The sequence below is a fragment of the Protobothrops mucrosquamatus genome, unplaced genomic scaffold (genome assembly GCF_001527695.2).
Source record: "Protobothrops mucrosquamatus isolate PMUCROS unplaced genomic scaffold, P.Mucros_1.0 scaffold146, whole genome shotgun sequence".
NCBI classification, from domain to species: Eukaryota; Metazoa; Chordata; class Lepidosauria; order Squamata; family Viperidae; genus Protobothrops; species Protobothrops mucrosquamatus.
In genome coordinates this window covers 443,069-462,464 of record NW_015386512.1, presented here as the reverse complement: position 1 = coordinate 462,464, position 19,396 = coordinate 443,069, and the positions used below count along the sequence as shown (strand labels likewise).

The 19,396-nt window shown below is 38.9% G+C and overlaps 1 protein-coding gene across 1 annotated transcript in view; it reads right to left on the bottom strand.

Moving 5' to 3' along the window:
* Window positions 1–19,396, bottom strand: part of JMJD1C (jumonji domain containing 1C) — a 132,383-nt gene that overhangs the window by 55,485 nt on the left and 57,502 nt on the right. The window contains exon 3 of the mRNA XM_015813245.1: window positions 1,378–1,491. The gene's annotated coding sequence lies outside the window, so the exon portion shown is untranslated. The remainder of the gene's footprint in view (window positions 1–1,377; window positions 1,492–19,396) is intronic.

Genomic DNA, 19,396 nt, shown 5'->3' with positions numbered 1-19,396 from the left:
AGAGGAGAGAGGACCGACCCCTGAGGCACCCCACAAGTTAGGGGTCTAGGAGTCGACCTCTGTCCCCCTGCCAATACAGACTGCGTACGGTCGGTGAGGAAGGAGGAGAACCACCGCATAACGGTGCCTCCCACTCCTAACCCACCGAGACGTCGCAGCATGATATCGTGGTCTACGGTATCAAAAGCCGCTGAGAGGTGGTACCTTGCTCAATAGTAGTAGCTGTGAGAGGGATCTCGGAGTCCTAGTGGACAATATGAGCCAGCAGTGTGCTGCAGCTGCCAAAAAAGCCAACTCAGTGCTGGGCTGCATTAACAGAGGGATAGAATTAAGATCATGTGAAGTGTTAATATCACTTTATAACGCCTTGGTAAGGCCACACTTGGAATACTGCATCCAGTTTTGGTCACCACAATGAAAAAAAGATGTTGAGACTCTAGAAAGAGTGCAGAGAAGAACAACAAAAATGATCAGGGGACTGGAGCTAAAGTATACCAAAAATGGTTGCAGGAATTGTGTATGTCTAGTTTAATGAAGAGAAGGACGAGGGGGGACATGATAGCAGTGTTCCAATATCTCAGGGGTTGTCACAAAGAAGAGAGAGTCAAGCTATTCTCCAAAGCACCTGAGGGCAGGACAAGAAACAATGGATGGAAACCATTCAAGGAGAGAAGCAACCTAGAATTAAGTAGAAATTTCCTGACAGTTAGAACAATTAATCAGTGGAACAACTTGCCTCCAGAGGTTGTGAATGTTTCAAAACTGGAAGTTTTTAAGAAGAGACTGAAATAGTATAGAATATAGAATTTCCTGCCTGAGCAGGGGGTTGGATTAGAAGAACCCCAAGGTCTCTTCCAACTCTGTTATTCTATTCTATTCTTCTTGAAAGAACATACCATGTTTTCCCGAAAGTAAGACCTGGTCTTATATTATTTGTGCCACCAAAAGAGGCATTAGGTCTTATTTTCAGGGGATGTCTTATATATTTCGTGACACATGCCCTGCCTCGCGGTGCCCCATGCGCCCTGCACCTGCTTACTTCATGCCCCCCCCAGCCAGGCCATTCCTTGCTCGGCACTTTCCCTTTCACTCCCTTCCTGCCTCGTTGTGGTGGTAGTGGTGCAACACGCACTCTCCTGCCCCATTGCAGCAGCAGCAAGGTGGGACGGAGTGGGCAGGGTCCTAACTAGGGCTTATTTTGGGGGTAGGGCTTATATTAGGCCTACCCCCCAAAATCAGGATAGTTCTTATTTTTGGGGTAGTTCTTATTTTCAGGGGAACACGATACTTCCAGTATTACAAATAATTTCTCAGTACTAATACAGAAGACATGTTAAATGTTTTTAATTAAGATAATTTAGATTTAATAACTCTTACCTGATAGGGCTGAAAGGCACTATCCTCAGATAAGAAATCCAGCTGTTTGTCCACAAGAAATTCAACTGCAGTAATAGAACTGTATACACTTTTCCCAACCAAAGGTTTAAAAGTCTACGGACAAAATAAAACACAAGAATATAAATGTCTTGCTCATTTAAGTTCTAAACATGCTATGCTCTATTTTGTCTGATAAATACAAAACAATTATCTATTAGAACACAATATTTTGCTTGGAGATCAAGCTACTTTCATTCTGATTGTGCAATTTTGATCAGTCAGTGAATATAATAGGATAGAATAATAGAATAGAATAGAATAGAATAGAATTGGAAGGACCTTGGAGGTCTTCTAGTCCAGCCCCCTGCTCAAGCAGGAGTACTTATTGAACACCACCCAGCTGAACCAATCCAAGGAAGTAATAACTACAGATTTCATGAAGTTATTTTTAATACTTTTAAATACACAATCTTGGAAACTGTGATAGAAATTTCCTAGCTTCATTTATAGTGAGGTAATTAATACTGTTTGTCTTTGAATACTATGAAATGTTTCTTCCCATATTTTTCACCAGATATTCATGAGATATGCTGTGAACTGCTGTTTCTTTATGTTTTTTTCATTCTTTTTCCTGTCTCTCCGAAATCTTTCACATTATCTATCTTACTAAAAAAAGAGATCCAATATATTTAACTAATATTTATTTTCAAACGTTGAGCCCAAATTCTGCAAGTTTGAGAAGCTATCATCATATAGTGAAGCAACTGATGACAAGTTTCTGTCACTGTGCACTGTGCATCATTATAAAGCAGAGGCTCCACCCTCAGTAATGCTGAGGAGCAAATCAAACTGAACTCCTAGTGACTTTATGGACACTTACTTCCATATAGTTTTCATAGTAGCAATATAGAAATGGGTTGTCACTGTATTTTTCCAAGATGCTTTTTTCAACATCTCAGTTTATTGTACAATTCTAGGATTCCCTAGCAATGTCCCCATTCAAATAATAAGCAAATTTGATCCAACCAAGGACCTAAATCCAGACATAATTTGCCAGTGCTACTAGGACAGACCTGATGAAATAATTGGAACATATTCATATCTTAGTTTCAACCTTTCTCCTGAAAGTCTCGATTGTTTCTCTGGTTTTTCTTTCATTTCAATGCTATTATGGATTCAGTATTCCAACTCACAGCTACATTTTATTGTTCTTGAGTATTTAGCAAGAAAAGTAGCATAAAGCATTTTTTTTAAAAAAAGGAATAAATTTATATACAGCTAAAGAGAGAGGCATAAATAGACTTGCCAGCTAATCAACCCAGAAAATGAGGGTTTTTTTTTTCTTCAGATGGTAGAAATCTTTCATCCATTTTGATTGGGTCAGTTGCATTAGTATCTTTTTTTCCTTAATGGAAAATCATATTTTTTTCAAGGAAATTTCCTCTACATGGATAATAATGATAATGGAAGAGAAAGTCTGGCAGTTAACCCAAAGCTAATATGCTGTTTGAAATCTACAACTGCCGATACCAACTGGAGTCTGTCTGGAACTCAATTTTACAAATGTAAAAAGAGCTCTCCCAACACAATACATAAGTCTTCAATCAAAATAAGCAGACTTCAATCCAAGAGATAAATATACAGGGAGTCCTTGACTAATGACCACAATTGAAACTTGAATCTTCAGTTGTTGAGTGAAGTGGTTTTTAAGCAAGACAACATGTGACACTTCGCTCAACAACTGCCATCGTGGCACTCCTGGTTGTGGTTTAAGCAATCTCCTGGGTTCAACCCCATACAGGGCTGAATTCCTTCAGCAGACAGCCCTTTTGCTCTCAAAAAGGCTGGCTGAGAAAGATCTGTCCCAAAATCCAAGCAAGATTTAAAATAAGACAAAAATTGAAGGACTGACTTATGCATGAGTACAGTATATGTGGCATAGTGTCAACTTAAATTTATTAGTTCTGTATTCTCTGTTATGTCTTTTTATAACTGCCTGCAGATAGTTGCAATAGTTATCATAATGTATCTGTCATGGCTCTAATAGGCTAGATATTTTAGTTTTCTTTAAGCAGCTATTCCTTCGCCCACATAGGTAGGTAGGTAAGAAGGAGGGAAGGAAGGAAGGAGAGTAATACTCCAGTTTAATACATGGACAGACATCATACTATAGCTAATTATAATAATGAGTCTGGTAGGTAAAAAAGGTCACACTTTTTTTTCTTATGTCACCTTTCATAATTCAAGGAACAAAGAATGTTTTGACTTTGGAACAGCCATTTCAGATAATCTGAGCCAGAAACAAAGATACTGCGTACCAAGAATTTTGTTTTGATTTCTTTAAAAAAAATGTAGAGAATACATGGAGTTTAGAGTTAAACTGTTGAGTTCTTGGTGTTTTCTAACCTTGGTTATTTTCCTACAGATGCATTCTTACTTGGTTAGGTAACATCCTCAGTGCATGGGACAAACACTGAGGCACTGATGTTACCTAGCCTGGCAACATAATCCCCACAGGAAAACAATTTCTACCTTTAATGATCCTCTGGGTATTCTGAGGTGATTTTGTTTCAAGGTTTGAACTAAACTCTTGAGGCAACTTGAGATCTGTTCTCAAACACAGTAATTTTGGAATGTTTTAGCAAAACTTTAAGTACAGTTGCTTTGTTCCTGAAGGCTAAAACAAAGTTTTCCATTTGGTGTTCAGTTTAAACAAAATAATCACATTCTGTTTTACCCACTAAAAGAAAAACACAAAACAATTTTGAAACATTAGCATTGACTGAAAGTTCTGTGATCTGCAAGCCAAATAAATCTATCATACTGCTCCTAGTAAAATGATTGTGTCCTCAGATGAATTAAAAAGATAAAACCAGTCTGAAGCAAATTTTTTATAACTATTAACTATCCTACAATTCTAAAATTGTATTTACTGTTAAGTGCTATTTAATAGTAGCTTGCCATCTAGTATTTTAAGCACACCTACAATATATGGAGTGCATATATTTGGCTCTTTCCGTAATTAAAATATATGTGCCTAATTGTTTCAAAGATATCCAATTATAGAAGGAGGTTACATGCTAAATCTTTGGAAGGACTTCAAAATTGATAATTCTAAAATCTGTCTGACAAAATTACTGAAAATAATCTCAGGACAAAGATCAATAAATAAGACCATGGTTGTCTGCTGCACTTCACATGGAAAAAAGACTGCGCTCTCGCTATGAGGTACAACTGAATGTAACAGCCTTACTGGCTTCATGTGAAAAAAAAAAGTGTTTTAAATTCTGTAACTGAAGATTATTTCAAGGCAGCACAAAAATCAAGACAGTTGTGGCATCACCTACTTATTTCCTTGGCCCAGGGGTCTTCAAACTTGGCCCTTTTATGACTTGTGGACTTCAACTCCCAGAATTCCTCAGCCAGGCACACTGGCTGAGGAATTCTGGGAGTTGAAGTCCACAAGTCATAAAAGGACCAAGTTTGAAGACCCCTGCCTTCGCTTCTCACAGCTTGGCTTACCATCCCACACTCTCCAAAGTTCCTTTGGCTACTCATTCCTGCCCCAACTTCAACAATTATTCCTATTTGGAAGACCTATGTAAGGGTTTTTCAGTCCTTTTTCAGATAAACTTAACGGTTTAAGACCCTGACAAAGCTGAAGTGTTTTTCAGTGTTTTAGTTTCATTTCATCGTTCTCATGAACTCATGGTCATTTATATTTAAATTATCAGTTTGGAAATTAAATTTTCACTGACAGAAAAGTTGTGCCATATTGAAATACTTCACACACACACTCCTTATCAAATATAATTCAAAAATATTTTTATCATTAAATTTATTATTTTTTTAAAAAATGAGATGATTACAGAAGTCAATCAGGTGGTTTGATTTTTCTCTTGAGAGTTGTTTTCTAATGTGAAAAACACATTTTTATAAAGAAAACATGACCTCCCTCAAATTCCTTCTCATGAAAAAGGTCAAAAGGTTCTTTAAATAGGTAAACAATTGGCCGTGCCAGTTAAAGAGAAAATTAAAAATGATGAAATGCTAAATTATTGGCTAGATAATTATGAAAAACCTTTATCCTTATTACTGCATTTCTAGATACATATTCATTGGTTGTCCTTGAATACAAAGCATAGCTTACCAAAAATGATAACTGGAAAACCTATATGGGCAACTGTATCTATGCCATGTTCAATATCAAAATAGAAATAAGTTAAATACATGAAGCGTTTATAAATACATTTTAATATGTTGTTATTTATAAATATATTCCAACTTAAGCACAGCACTATTGGTTATATTAGAAACGTTTTAAGCATCATATGATGCATGGTATATTATCAATACAAAACAGAATATGGTATGCTATGTTTTGATTAAACAAAATCATCCGTACTTTTGTATTCTGGTATATTTTACTCCTGAAAATATTTAAATTATTTAAATACATAAAAAGTTCAGAATGCACACCTATCATTCTGCAAGCTACAGTACTTCAATGGCCTTAGGAACTGTTGTGAACCATAATTTGTAATCCTACTGAAAAACTGCTAGAAAGCTGTAATTTACCATCAGGTTTATACGAGAAAGGGAGCAAGTACGTATACAAGTCCTAGAGGCTGGTCTACATTACTATAATAGCCTCCTGTTTATACTTAGACTGTCTAAGAACAACTGTGTCTTGTTTGGGTCTCTATGCAGCACCGAATTCCATTCTCATGAGAAAAAAAACCGGACCAGATTATTATTCCTTGAAAGGAATGTTTTAAAAAAATCAGCCAGAGTTCCTAACATTAAGTTCAGCTGCTCAAGCTTTTCCCCATCTACAGACATGCGTTAAACACATTGCCTTTCAGCAATACAGTATACCATTTTCATTTCCTCTCTTACCGGAAATGCATTTACTTATTGAACAATGAAATGTATTGTTCTGAACTATTTACTCAAATCTGTTCAGAAATATCCTTAAAAACGTTCCATTCTTATTTCTGATGTATTTTAGAAATCTTTAAACAATTACTTTACTGATTTAAATAGATTCGAATCCAATGTAAGAAAATAGAACAGCTTGACAAATTGGGATCTGAAAGTTTTATCAAGAGAAACAAATTAGAATTTTAGCAAGATATTATGAAAGGGTTACATTCAGTGACCAACTCGATACAGACAGCAAATATTTGTTGACAGAATTAAGTGCAGAATGATGTACTAGTTATGTAATCTTTTCAAATTGTTTTGCATTCATTTACAACATTTAGAAACAAAGACAGATACAACACAGAGCTTATTTGATTGAAAATGCTTTCTAATATTTAAATAACATTTTTTAAATGGTTCACCAGCATGTTTTCCAGTTGTTCCCCTAATGGTGGATTTTTCCAAAGGTATTCAATAAGTTTACAACCAACAAAAATGAGATTAAACAATATGCAGGTTGTTTTTTTTTTTAAAAAAAAGTCATTACCCTAACAAATGAGAGCCTCTCCCGGTAATGCTAGAGATTGGGTGTGCAGACTGTAACTCTGCCATCAAACGTGTGTGTGTGTGTGTGTGTGTGTGTGTGTGTGTGTGTGAATAAGAACAGCTTTAATAGCAACACTTACCCCTTCTCAGATTTAGGTCATGATCATTTCTGCTAAGGTCATTTACATAATAAAACAGCCTCTAAACATACAAGGAAACCATCCACTAGAAATCCATAGGCGAGAAAATATCTGGAGCAAGCCTTTTTCTTCTGGAGACATACTGGCCTAGAGGAAAAAAAGGCTTCAAAATGAGAAGCAATCGCTCTGCTTACAACATGTTGAAAGAAGGGAAGAGGCGGTGCTGTGAACTGTAACTAATCCCCCATCACAGGTGGTGATGGAGTCACTTCCAGGATAGTCACATTACTGATGACTCATATGGCTGGGCTGGCCAAAGAGCATGGGTCATAATTTTAACTACATACAAAGGCAGACTGACAGCTCAAGTTTAATGTCTATAAACAGAAAATCCAGATATCAAGTTTCCACTTTCCTGAATTACTCCAAAGCATATTAGAAATGAGACCTAGCTCTGAGATAAAAATGTATACTATACATTTAGAAAGACTGCTATAAAACAAGACAGAAAGAGAATTTAATTTCTAAAATCCAAATTGTCATACAATGGTATTTGAAAATCCTGACAGAATATTATTCTCAAAACTGTTGGAGCAGCTAGCCTTTTCCAGTTTTATTTTGAGTAACAATATTTGGAAATAGATACACTAGATTTTAAAGTTCATTTCAGCTAATTGGCACTACTGCACAACAAAATAAGATGTAGTTGTAAACACTGGTCTGAAAATGTATTTGCAGATTCCGATGCCTTACGGCTTAAGTTAGCAGGGGCAGCCAGATGTTGAAGAACGAAGGATGAGAAAATAAAGCAATGTATTAAATTATGTAGTCAAATTTAAAAATGTGGATTACTTTTGTAAGGGAAAGGGAATGAGAAACAAAACGAATATACCACATAATACTCCAAAGTTTTTAAACAATTTAGCAGAATTCTTTATTCCTTGGAACATAAAGAAATATTTTCTCTGTGATAGGCAAAACTATTGTGTTTAAAGACCCCTTTTGTTTTAGTAAGTTCTTTTTCTCTTAAGTGACCAGGCTGGATAAGTGCCTTTCTGATCATTTTAATGAGGTTTGTACCCTCCCTCTGATTTCTTCTGCTCTGATAATGAGAATCCTTGTCTCACCCAGTGTGCTCTTGCTGTCCTTGTCACATTGCTTTCAACTTTTGTTGTGTTGATAGTGTGGACACCTTTTGTGACTACAGTACTCAAGACAAACAATTATGAATGGATAGTCAGACTGGTGGCTGTTGTCTGATTCTTGACCAGTTCACACTCAATAGTGTTTCCATGCCAAATTGACTAGGACTAATAGTGCAAGAATCTGATCTCCAAGTTCAGAGATGATTGGCGTGGCTGGGGTTTGGTGACAACCTGGTTCTGGGCTGGGACCAATTCTATGGTCGGGGATAGTCTATTTCTTTTCTTTGTTTATATCCCACTTCTCCTTTAGAATCTCAAAGTAGTGCTCCTTCTTCCTATTTAACCCCATAGCAATTCAGTGAGGTAAGTTGGAGAGAGAGGGGCAGATTACAAGGGAGACTGTCTAAAGGCCATCTAATGGACTTCTAAGGCTGAGTGTGTACTTGAATCTGAGTTTCCAGTGTCAATCCTATACCCCACGTAAGCAGTATACACAAGAGTGGAAAGGTGTTTTGTTTTAAACTGAGAACAAAAACATCAGGCTCTAGATGTTCTATAAACTGTTCCAAATCAGCTGAACTTTGGCAGAAGCAAAAGCTTCTGTGTGGTGTTCCATATTTTAGTTAGAACAAGGCTGCAGGAATCCCAGAGTGAATAGAGGGTGAGCAGGGCAACGCTGGTGAATATCATTCCATCTTTCTCCTTCTTTCAAAACATAGATATATGGTGCTATTGGTGCTGCTGTGTCCTCTGCATGGCTTGCACATCTGTTCCTCTATGGCCTCAGCAGGTCAAGTGTGGCCTTATTCCACTTCCCTGCTCATCCTAAATCAGTGGTGGCGAACCTATGGCACGCGTGCCAGAGGCGGCACTCGGAGTCCTCTCCGTGGGCACGCATGCTGTCGCCCAAGCCTAGCCTCCCCGAGGCCCCCTCCTCACCAGCAGCCTCCCTGGAGGAGAATCGCCCCCGGTTGCGACCCACACGGAGCAGCGCAGCCAAGGACATAACCAGGCAGCAAGGACACGATTCCGCCTTCGCACCCCATAGCATGCAGATGATGCTACGGGGTGTGGGCGGAGGGCGTGGCTGCCATGGTGCTGCAGGGCTGCCTGGGTGATCTGCTACAGGCCATGGAGGCGGTGCATGTCCCTGCAGGTGGGCAGGGAAGGGGCGGGTGGGGGCGGAGCAGGCAGGGTGGGAGGCGGGGCGGGCGGTTTTGGAGCACTCAGTCTCTAAAAGGTTCGCCATCACTGTCTTAGATCTTAGTGTCTTCCTTCCTCCTATCTGAGCCACATGCAGGCCACATATCCTACCATTTTGTCTGCCCAAAATTTTTACCAATGTTTTCCTTTCTCTCTGCCATCTTAGAATTTGCAAAAAAAATCTTTCATACTTGACTTTTTCCTTTATTTCCACTCCCCTTTCTTTGAAATCACCATATTTTGCTTACGTATTCAGATCAAAAATGTATATTTTGGTTGATGGCCCTAAAATATCTGATCCTTTTATGGATTTATTCAAGCAAAAACCATTTTAAATATCCCTACCCTACATTCTGCAATTGGAAGAAAGGTTGTGATGCTATGTTTTTTTCATTCTCTTTAATAGGAACCCAGGAAAATAGGAACAGAATAGGCTGATATTGCACTCAAAATGTTCAGAATTGACATTACATTTTGCTACATTAAATTATATACAAATATGATGACAGAATTCTGAATTTCCTAGAAAGTCTGTTCGACTTCAGATTTGATATAGGGAATACCATTTATTAATGCTTTGTTTTATAGGTAGTGTTGCTATAAGATCTTAACTTATGCATAGAGAATCCCAAGTTGAATCCTCAGCATGACAATGGCTCCAATTTAGGTTTTGGACAAATCTTAAGTTAGAGAGACTAGTGTTGTGGCAGCTTCCTTTTCCAATAATTTCAAGCAACTGCTTAACAGTAAAAATTGATAAGAAGAAAAAAAGTATTGATTTAGAATAACAATGTATATGCATAATATACACCACTGAATTATTTCTAAAATATTATTACTAATCATTAGGATACATGCCTTCACACATGAATAGCTTCATTTGTATTTACATAATTTCAATAAATTATTTCACTCACCATGTCTCAACTCACATTCCACCAGCAATTATCAAATCAATCTATATCTACCCTTTAAAAAACAGAGGTTTTTTTAAACCAATAGGACAGCTTTTGCTTGTTAAAGAAAACTGAATATATGAAGTTTGTTACTTCATATATTATGGAAAGATAAATTAACAGTGATTGTAATAATATGTCCTGATTGCGCAATTAAATATGAAGATTACCAGGAATAAAAAAAGATATTGGTTCAAGCACCATGAAAAAAAACTAAGACCTTGTGTTGGTAGGCACTGTTCTTAAGACTAAAGTGCAACTGAGTAAGAGAGAAGCTGAGTAAGACCAGAACCTTTATCAATGCACACCACCTGTTCCTTAACCTCTAGAGGAACAGAAAAAATATTTATATATACTTCTGCTAGGGAACTGCTTTGTACTGCCAATAGCAATGCTTTCATTGCAGTTCTATACCATTGCATTGGTATAGAACAAGATGAATAGCCAGCTGGAACTCTTTTATCTGCAGGCTGGCTGATAGCCAGCACTGAAATGTGAATCACTTCTAACAGGATAAATAAATCAGAGAACACTAAAAAATTTAAAAAATTAAAAATGCACACTTCTTCCCAACATTTTTTCTTTAGCATAAATTGTAACTGTTAAAAACCAGGCAACCAATTAAAAACATACAGATTATATGTATGTGTGTATTGTGTACACACACACACATATATACACACAATACATGTGAGAGAGGGAGGGAGGGAGAGAGAGAGAGAGAGAGAAACATTCTTATGCCCAATCAAGTACCGGTTTTTAATCATACTACCAGTATATTATAAAAGGTGAAATTCAACCTATTTGGAGATACAGTTGGGGGCAGCTAGGATGAACTAAGAATTGTACATATTGTTTAACCACAGTCACATTTTAGCATAATTTGAAACAGCTTGAAACACATGGGGAAACTAATCAAATTTATTCTAGGAGTCCTTATCAGCTCATTGTTTCCTTTTATTTCTAGAGCAAATATTTTTATCAATTTGAATTAATAAAGAATTCCTGTGCAAACAATGATTATCTAATCTAGCTTCACTGTAGCTAATGATGAGTATATTAGAAAGCTAAATGTTACTATATTTGTCAATTATACTTTCAGAAGTAATACAATGACAGTGATGGTTACAGCATGTCTGGTCGAGTTCTAAAGATTATTTAACTAAGAACTCTGTGTACAAATGTTCTGTTAATATCTTTTTGAAGATTATTACTTTCTACAACAGTTGATGTACTGTTTCAGTTTAAGACCTTAGAACAGGTTTTACCAGTTTATTTGTTTATAAAAATGTGTATACAGGCCATATCAGAAAGATTCTGAGCTGTTTAAAATAATAAGGCCATAAACTCAATTACTACATCCAAGGGTCACGCACCTGTCCTTTAAAAATCATATATAGAGTATTTAAAACAAGGATTTTAAGAACTAAACAGCCTTTATAAATTATAGTCTCTTGATAGCCTTGCAAAAATTAGTTGGAAGGATGCGTAACATACATCTGGAGGTCAGTTATTCCTAAGATCACAGAGTAAAACCAGAACATTTATTGATGTGCACCACATGGATGCGCTATCACAGAAAAAAACTGTTCTTGGGCCTAAACCCTGCCTTCCCTTCTTTTCTGGATAAGCTCATTAGATGAGCAAAATCATTTTGAAGGAGATGGTCCCTAAGATCAGGGGTCTCCGACTTTTCTGGATTGGCGGCCCGGGGCGGTGTGTGTATAGAGGCACCTTTACGCGTGCGACACAAATGGGACCGTGATTGTGCACATGATGCAAACAGGGCGAGTGCCCACACGATGCTCAAGTGACGGTAGCGCCTGCGCAATGCTGCGATGCTAGAACGAGTGGAGGGGTACACTCATGGTGACGCTAGCACCCACTCCATGCTTACCGCATTGCTAGCATCCGCGCAACGCCACACTAGTGCGAGTGGGGGGATGTGAGCTCGCAGACGCGCATGCACTGGCCAGCCACTCATGCAGCCCAGTGGTCAACAGCCCACAGCCCAGTAGTGGGCCGCGGACCCCAGGTTGGTGACCCCTGCCTAAGATAACTTAGTGCCATACTGTGAAAGACTTTCTATAATAAGAATGAGCACAATGAATTGGGTCTGGAAGCACATTATAACTAATGCAATCTTGCCACTACATTCTACAAAATAGAAGCTTCCACATTGTCTTCAAATACAGCCTGCATGAAACCCACCACAAGCAGTTTAAGTGCTGGTCCAGAAAGGTTTGCTTATTGCACTAGTCCAGGGGGTGGGCAATTAATTTTCTCAAGGGGCCACATGAAAAACTGGGATTGTTGTGGAGGATTGCTGCCCCTCACCCCACCACCCTATCCCCCACTGATACCGTCAACCACCGCCGTGTCTGCCACCCCACTCCTTGCCGCTGCCAAAGGCCAGACAGAGACAGCCAAAGGGCTGAATGTGGCTCACAGGCCATAAAATGCCCAGGTCTGCATTAGCCTACGCTGAACGTTGCTCCTGTAGGAGACCATAACTTTATTACTTGTCCTGTCTAATTTACATCATGTAATTAGCTAAGTCACTCATCCCAAACATCACCAACCTACAGCCCTATCAGGTAGACCAGACAAGGAGTCGACTTCACAGGAAGGCTAAATCTACTTTTACTGATCATAGCTATAAGAAAGACTCTTACAAGTAAGATTGAACCTCCACTTCTTATGCTCATGTGAATTACGAAAATGCCTGCATGAACCTCTTGTACATATTTTCTACTTGTTGTGGACCTGAGATATTTTTCCTCCCCTCACTGATAAGAGATTTCACATATCTGTTACAGTCATCTTCCTTACTCTACCTACCTTTTTTAATTTACTCCTTCTAGTCACGCTACATTCACAATCTGTCTTCCTCCCCAAAAGTACTATTCTCACTGATATCTTAATTGGGATAAAGAGATCCCTGCTTCCCGCTGTCTAATTACATAGGTGCCCTCTCTCCATCCAGGTCTTTCATGTTGGAGGAACAGTCCATTCAGGCCACTAACACTTGCTAGATCTTGTTGATATTATAACACAGCATCCTGGAAACCTCATTTCAGAATTCAAATTTGAAGAATCAAAAGATAATAATTTGATTGCCTTTTTCCTGTTTCACTGCAAAGTCATGATAGCGCTGTTCCAATATTTGAAGGGCTCCTACAAAAACTGTGTGTGTGTGTGTGTGTGTATGTGTGCGCGCGCGTGTGTAACTATTTTCCAAAGCACCAATAGGCAAGACAAGAAACAATGGTTGGAAATTTAACCAAGGGGAGAAGCAACCTAAAACTAAGGAGAAATTTTCTAATGGTGAGAGCAATTGACCAATGGAAAAATTTGTGGGTGTTCCATCACTGAAGACTTTCAAAAAAGACTGAACAACCATTTGTCTGCAATGATATAGGGTCTCCTGCTTGAGCAGGGGGTTGGTTGAGAAAATCTCTGAGGCCCCTTCCAATTTTTCCAAAGTCTCAACATCTTTTTTGTAATGTGGTGACAAAAAACTGGATGCAGTATTCCAGGTATGGTCTTACTCAGGTTTTATAAAGCAGTACTAATACTTTGCATGATTTTGATTCTATGCCTGTGTTTATACAACCAAGGATTGTATTAGCTTTTTTGGCTGCTGCCACACACTGCTGGCTCATATTTAAGTGATTGCTCACTAGGACTCCAAGGTGCCTCTCACAGTTACTGTTTTTGACCCACATTTCGCGAAAGCTGTACTTGTAGCTTTGGTTTTTCCTGCCTTGCTTTTCTCTACATTAAATTTCATTTTGTTGGATGGGACCTATTGTTCAAGTCTGTCAAGATCTTTTTGGATCCTAAGCTTGTCTTCTGAGATGTTGGCTATTTCTGCCAGCTTAGTGTCTTCTGCAAATTTGATGAGTTCCCCTTCTATTCCCTCATCTAAATCATTAATGAAGATATTGTAGAATACTGTGCCTAAGACGGAACCTTGTGGTACCTCAATGCTTACTTCCCTCCATGTAGATGTTAGTACGATTAAGAACTATTTGTTGAGTACAGTTTGTCAGCAAGGTACAAATCCATCTGGTCTATCCACATTTTTCTAGCTTACCAAGAAGTAGGATGTTGTCTACTTTGTCAAATGCCTTACTGAAATCTAGATATACTACGTCCACAACATTTCGCTGGTCTACTAATTTAGTCACTTTGTCAAAGAATGAAATAGCAACAGCAATAGCACTTAGACTTATGTACACCTTCACAGTGCTTTACAGCCCTCTCGAAGTGGTTTACAGAGTCAGCATATTGCCCCCAACTATCTAGGTCCTCATTTTACTGAATTAGGAAGGATGGAAGGCTGAGTCAATCTTGAGCCAGTAAGACTCGAACTGTCAAACTGCTGGCAGTCGACAGTCAGCAGAATTAGCCACCACGCAGGTGGATTCTAGTTCGCAGATCTGTTTTTTAATTATCTTTTTCAGAATCTTCCCAGGTATCAATGTTAGGCTGATTGGTTTGTAGTTTTCTGGTCTGTTCTTTTTCTTTTTTTGAAGATGGGAACCATATCGGCTCTTTTCCAATCATCAGGTAGTTCCCCGGTGCTCCAGGATTCTTGAAAGATAGGATACATTGGTTTTGAGATAACATCTGCCAGCTCGTACAAAACTATAATCTGTCAGATCTTGATGATTTATATTCGTCAAGATCAGACAGGTGTTCTCTTACCATCTTCCTGCTTATTTTAATGTTTATTTATAGTCTGTCTTTTATGGTTATCCCAAAGGTGCTTTTTCAAGAGGCAACTGGACTTTCTTGTTTTTCTTTGAAGATGTTTCACGTCTCATCCAAGAAGCTTCTTCAGCTCTGACTGGATGGTGGGGAATGGATATATTCAGTTTTCTTTTACAGTTATCTTTTTGGTGGGTTGGGCTAGATTAAATTGGAATATTGATGGGAAACTAAAAATTGGGGGAAAAAATAACAGGATATGGGTTGTTTATGAAGATTGAATGTAATTAAGATACATATAAGCTAAAAATTTATTGATAAATGTAATAATGATGTTTTTAATGAGTTGATATAAGAACTGTATTAGCTTAAATACGAGACAGTAAATGTTAAGGGAAAAAGAGAGGAAATATTTGATGTTGTAACTTGAGATTTGTACTAAAGATTTTGTTATCGAACTATTGATTAACCCAGCCACCACGTGCTTTTTAAATACTTAAACATAAAACTGGAAATTAATAAACTATTATAAAAAAATTGGGAGGAGTTCTAGAGCCAAACAATAAGCTGTTAAGGGGCAAATGGTACAGTGAAAACTATTCTAAATCTGCGTTTAGAGAATCAGAGGGTTGAGAAGGGACCTTGGAGGTTTCTAGTCCAATCCTCTGCCCAGGATAGAGGACCTTATATCATTCTGGACTGGATTGTTTATATCATTCTGGATTGTTTATCTCTAAACCAGTTTAGAAAAGGCTAGGCTACATACAATAAAAGATAAGTGGTTGTAAAAGGCTGATTAGGTAGCATGTTAAAGATGAAAAATTTGCTGGGAGGGGCCACTGGACCACATTCATTTTGTGTGTCTACATTGACACCGACAGCATTATATTTACTAGATAAGCACACCCTTCCCCCTCAAAGAACCTTGTCTGGGTTAGGACTAACTAGTGCAGCGGTTCTCAACCTATGGGTCGCGACCCCATTTGGGGTCGATCGACCATTTCACGGGGGTCGCCAAGCAAGGCTGTCCACCATTTTTTCCCCTTTTCCGGTGGGTGCCTTACCTCCCTTGGGCTGGGCCAGCTGGTGGTCGGCCTGCTCCGTCTCTGCTGCTTGCTAGTTACGCCTCGGCCGGTGCAGGGGGCAGAACCACGCATGTGCGGCGCTCCCGGGCAGGGAAAGTCCTCGACTTACGACCGGTTGGGTAGTCCTCGACTTACGACTGGTTTAGTCCTCGACTTATGACCGGTTTAGTCCTTGACTTACGACCGGTTGGGGGTCGCGGCGTTAAAAAGGTTGAGAACCACTGAACTAGTGACATTGTCTAAATACAAGTTCACAACATTTTGGTATTTCTGAGAACTGTGGGCTTATCCCAGGTGATATGTGCCTTACCTCACCCAAGGGGATCACAATCTTGATCTGGTAGATCACAATCTTTTACTATAGCAGTTAAGGTGAATTCTGGAGGCAGAGTTCAGTAACTTTACCTGTCCCAATGTTTATTCTATCAGGCTGAAACTGCATTTTTCAGCAGGCAGCCAGGAGAGAGGTAGTTTATATTCCCGATTTTTTTTGCAAGATGAGGAAAACTGTGTATCTGAAAATAGTTTTTAAATTAGAACTAGTCTATTTCTCTTCAGTTACAGTCCTTATGCCCTCAGGGCAAATGTATGCTTTAAATTCAATGCAGGCTAAGAGTAGGGTTCCCAGATCTGAGCTGTAAAACCATTAGAAAATTAATAGTCAGATGCGCTCTGCTGCCATTTGTGTTCCCAGTCCAAAAGTCTCGTTCTGATTTTTTCCCTTAATTTCTGTTAAAACAAGAACAAGCTACTTTGCATATCCTGCTTTGATCGAATCAAACTCTGTAATGGTTTTTTTTCTCTTCAGCCTTAATCTCATCACTGTTCTGCTATCAGCTAATTCCCACAGAACCTACTTTAACTACTTAATCTTGCCTGTTTGACTATGGATCTATTCCAGTGATGGCGAACCTTTTAGACACCGAGTGCCCCAAAACTGCCCCACCCCTGCATTGCCCCCACCCACCCGCAGGGCCACCCACCACCTCCATGGCCTGCGATCGTCCAGGCGGCCCAGTAGTACCATGGCAGCCACACCCTCCACCCGTGCCCCACAGCATCATCTGTTTGCGATGGGGCGCCAGGGCAGAGTCTTGTTCCCACTGCCATGTCCTTGGCTGTGCTGCTCCAGGCGGGCTGCGCCTGGGGGCGACTCTCCTCCTGGGGGGCTGGTGTGGAGGGAGCCGTGGGGGAGGCGGGGCTGGGGCGACGGCACGTGTGCCCACAGAGAGGGCTCTGAGTGCTGCCTCTGGCACTCGTGCCATTGGTTTGCCACCACTGATCTATTCTGTTTTCAAATTAGACAATTTGTCTTATCTTGCAATACTTTGAAAGTTGCTCTCCAAACCAGTTTTAAACCAGTTTTCAAAGCAAACCAAAGGAAAGATCTTTCTGTTCAAGTAGTAGTGGCAAAACGGCAGTGAAGAGAACGATAGCAGCAGTAGGAACAATATGGTAGACACTGAGCCTAACTAAGTTAAAACTGGCTATATTCTATGATTTCCGTCTTCTAAAGCACATAGCTCTAGAAGCTTTTGGACCTCAAGCCGGCTTGTTACTTTGACCTTGTTTATCTGTCGTTATCTGTTTATCTGTCATTATCTAGCCATTTCTGTAACAACAAATTAATCTAATCAGTAAAACCCAAAATAAAAGTTTCATTTTTTTCCACCTTAAGCACAAAGTGCGGAAGCGGTCTTCATGTAGAAACAAAAGTACTTGGTATTCTTTTCTTTAATCAAAATAGTGAATTTAGCCATCTCTGCCAACTCCATCAACTTCTGTAGCCATTCGTCCATAGTAGGAATCGAAATGTCCTTCCATTTTTGTGCATAGAGTAGTTTTGCTGCTGTCAACATATACAAGATCAAAATTCCATTTTTCCCCCCAAATCTTTTTCCATTTAACCCAAAAGAGAAATTTCTGTTTTCATCTTTATCTTTACTTTAAGGATTTTCTGTATTAAAATATGAATCCTTCTCCAATATTTCTTTGCTTTATCACATGTCCACCCTAAGTGGTAAAGGGTCCCTTCTTTACATTTACATTTCCAGCATTTATTTGAAATACCTTTGTACATTCTAGATAGCTTATTTGATGTTAAATACCAACGATACGATTATAAAAGTTTTCTTTTAAATTGTAATTCAATGTAAATTTTAAGCTTTTTGTCCACATATTCTCCCATTGTTCCAGCATCACATTATATCCAAAGCTCCTTGCCCATTGTATCATATAATGTTTTACATTTTCCAAATTCAATTTCAATAGCATTTTATAAACCTTAGCATGATTTTTATAGAAATGCTAACGGATTTAGAGGGGTGGTAAAATCTCATTTTCCTGAACTAGAAGCAAAATATTTGAAAGTGATATGTAGATTTCTGTAAAACACTGTATTTTCAGGACTTCTCGTTCTGCCTCACAGCGAGGCAGCCGAGGGACTGTGGGGCTCTGCACCCCACGGCTGGTTTTGCCCTGCCAAGAGATCCTAAATGGGTCTGATGTCAACCCGGAGAGGCGACGAAGAAAGAGGGGCACCCTGATGATCATGGAACAATGGCGGTTGATCTGTTTGATCCGGGGGAAGCCCTCTAACCTGACAGGAAAAAGGCTAGCTGCACACCAGGGTCTAGCCCAAGCTGCTAGCAGCCAAAGTCCAAGAGCAGATACCAGAACAGTGAACAGCGTGCTTGGAACTGGATCTTCTCTCTTCTATTTTGTAACTGATTCCTTGGAAAAGATCCCCAAACCAAGAAATCTTCCAAAAGTGAAGGGAGGGGATCACATCTCCACCCCTCCATAGATGCAAGTGGCGAATTAACTTCTAAGGGGGAAAGAAATATACTGAAATGAAATTAATATTACTATAGTCTGGATAAATCTGAAAATTAAGAAAACCGTTAAGATTTTATATTCTAAAGAGTCCTGATGAAATTAAAAAGAAAAAAGAAAAACAATTCTTTGTTTGAAAAAGTTGGAAAATAAATAACTATTGACATCTAGTGGAGAACTAGAGCATAGAACAATAGTATAACACTGACTCAGAAATTGGCAACACGCCCAGAAATAAAGAATAATCTGTTCCCTTGAATTTTAATAACCCTCAGCTAAATAGAAAACTGCTGGGACCAAAGAAAGAAAACATACTGGGCCCCATAAGCTTAAGAAGTGTCTGCAAAAAACAAAAAAACAAAAAACAAAAAAAACCTTTAACTGTGTTTAAGCTCAAGAATTGTTTGCAGAGAAAGAAAAACTTTGACTCTTGGCTAATCTTCTAGGGGGGAATTTACTGGAAGGCT